Here is a 3,164-nt window from a genome sequence, read left to right as displayed (position 1 = left end):
ATGGACGACGATGCCAGAGACGACCAAGAACCAGCGCCCACCGGGCACTGGAAAGCCACCTCTTCATATGACATATACATGGTGGATATCCCAAAGGATGGGAACGGCGAAGGAATAGCGGAGGATGACCCCTCCAAGAAACAGCCCAAGCGCCGGCGTCAGCGGCGCCGCTCTAAATCCCGCCATAGCAAGAATGAGGATTCCGGCACCGGAGACAATAATACACCGGATAGCACCGAAGACAACCCACTCCAGCAAGATCCAGCACAGGAGGAGGGGGACACCAGCCCTCATGAGAGAGCGGCCGAAGAAGAGGTAGAGGACTATATGCCTCCCTCCGGAGACGAGGCAAGCCTCGACGACGACGAATTCGTCGTGCCTGAGGATCCCGTCGAACAGGAGCGTTTCAAACGCAGGCTTATGGCCACGGCAAACAACCTCAAGAAAAAGCAGCAGCAGCTTAGAGCTGATCAAGATCTGCTAGCCGACAGATGGACCGAAGTCCTCGCGGCCGAAGAGCATGAACTCGAACGCCCCTCCAAAAGCTACCCCAAACGTAAGCTGCTCCCCCGATTAGAGGTGGAGGCATATGATCCCGCTTCACCAGGAGACAATACGGCTGATCGACCACCCCGTGATCGCGACAGAGAGGCCTCAAGGCCCTTCACTAGACCCGTACTCCGGCATCGCTCGAAAAGCACAAGGCCACAGGGGAACACTCTGGACCTGCGAGACATATTGGAGGATAAGGCAAGACAATCAAGATCGATCTATGGATCACGTGGGCACCCCACGATACATGACGATCATCGTCACCCCGGACACAGTAAGTCCGGCCGGTCCGAACACAACAGACAAAGCTCTTTTGAGCTCCGTCACGATATCGCCCAGTACAGAGGTGCCGCACACCCACTGTGCTTCACAGATGAGGTAATGGATCATCAAATCCCAGAAGGTTTAAACCCGTCAATATTGAATCTTATGATGGCACAACAGACCCCGCGGTCTGGATCGAGGACTATCTCCTCCACATCCACATGGCCCGCGGAGACGATCTCCACGCCATCAAATATCTCCCACTCAAACTTAAAGGACCAGCCCAGCACTGGCTTAACAGCTTGCCAGCAGAGTCAATCGGGAGTTGGGAGGACCTGGAAGCCGCATTCCTCGATAACTTCCAAGGCACGTACGTGCGACCACCAGATGAAGATGACCTAAGACACATAATTCAGCAGCCAGACGAATCGGCCAGACAATTCTGGACACGGTTCTTAACCAAGAAAAACCAAATCGTCGACTGTCCGGATGCCGAGGCCCTCGCAGCCTTCAAGCATAACATCCGCGACGAGTGGCTTGCCCGGCACCTGGGACAGGAAAAGCCGAAATCCATGGCAGCCCTTACATCACTCATGACCCGCTTCTGTGCGGGTGAGGACAGCTGGCTAGCACACAGCAACAACCTCAACAAAAATTCTGGCAGTCCGGATATCAAGGACCGTAGTCGCAGGTCGCGTCGCTACAAAAACAAATGCCGCATTAACGGCGATAACAGTGAGGATACGGCAGTCAATGCCGGATTCAGAGGCTCTAAACCCGGTCAACGGAAAAAACCATTCAAAAGAACAACTCAGGGTCCGTCCAATTTGGACCGAATTCTCGACCGCTCGTGCCACATACATGGCACCCCTGAAAAGCCAGCTAACCACACCAAAAGGGACTGCTGGGTGTTCAAGCAGGCAGGCAAGTTAATTGCCGAAAACAACGACAAGGGGCTACATAGCGACGACGAGGAAGAGACCCGACCGCCGAACAATAGAGGACAGAAGGGTTTCCCCCCACAGGTGCGGACGGTGAACATGATATATGCCACGCGCATACCCAAAAGGGAGCGGAAGCGTGCACTCAGGGATGTATACGCGATGGAGCCAGTTGCCCCGAAGTTCAATCCATGGTCCTCTTGCCCGATCACCTTTGACCGAAGGGATCACCCCACTAGCATTCGCCATGGTGGGTTCACCGCATTGGTTCTAGACCCAATCATCGATGGATTTCATCTCACTAGAGTCCTGATGGACGGCGGCAGCAGCCTAAACCTGCTTTATCAGGACACGATGCACAAAATGGGCATAGACCCCTCAAGGATTATACCTACCAAAACGACCTTTAAAGGCGTCATACCAGGTGTAGAAGCCAATTGTACAGGCTCAGTTACACTGGAAGTGGTCTTCGGATCCCCGGATAACTTCCGAAGCGAGGAGTTAATCTTCGACATAGTCCCGTTCCGCAGCGGCTATCATGCCTTGCTCGGACGTACCGCATTCGCAAAGTTCAACGCGGCGCCGCACTACGCATACCTCAAGCTCAAGATGCCAGGCCCTAGAGGAGTCATCACGGTCAACGGAAACACTGAACGCTCCCTCCGAACGGACGAACATACAGCGGCTCTCGTGGCAGAAGTACAAAGCAGCCTTTTAAGGCAATTCTCGAGTCCGGCTGCTAAGCGGCCGGACACAGCTAAGCGTGCCCGGAGTAACCTACAACACGACCACCTGGCACGTTCTGAGCACACGTAGCAGTGCGGCCCCAGCCCCAGCCCCTGTAAAACATTAAGACAGACCCTTCGCGTACTCCATTACGCTCGGAAGATACCATCGGCATGGGGCAAGGGGCTCGACCACGATAAGCCCAAAATGCGGCTCAACCGCACCAGGGGCTCTTAAGTGCGTCGTTTCTTTTTCTTTTCCTTTTATTTTTTACCCACAGGACTCCGTTCGTTAGAGGCCCTGTCCGGCAGCAGACATGCCGAACCCACGATACAACATCCAGGGAAGGAGAAAGGCTACAATGAAAATCCAGGTGGTCTCCATTATGAGCATTAAATCTGTTTTATGCATTATTTCGTAGCCTACCCCTGGAGGGGGACATGTTAAACAGTCCCATCCCTTGCTTACCGCACCACTTGTATCGTCCTGCACTTACAGCAGTTTTTATTTGAATAAAGCAATGCAGCACATTTTTGCTTCTAATTGCATTTCTTTCTTACACATATGTTCATCTATGACATGTTGCATCCGTACGTTTTGGTACGGCTAAATACACCAGGGGCTTATGTTTCCCGCGTTATGGTGTGATAAGCCCGAACACTTTCACAAGTGCGGCACCCC

Source organism: Triticum dicoccoides, chromosome 3B (genome assembly GCF_002162155.2).
Source record: "Triticum dicoccoides isolate Atlit2015 ecotype Zavitan chromosome 3B, WEW_v2.0, whole genome shotgun sequence".
Taxonomy (NCBI): Eukaryota; Viridiplantae; Streptophyta; class Magnoliopsida; order Poales; family Poaceae; genus Triticum; species Triticum dicoccoides.
Note: the sequence above shows the minus strand (reverse complement) of the source record.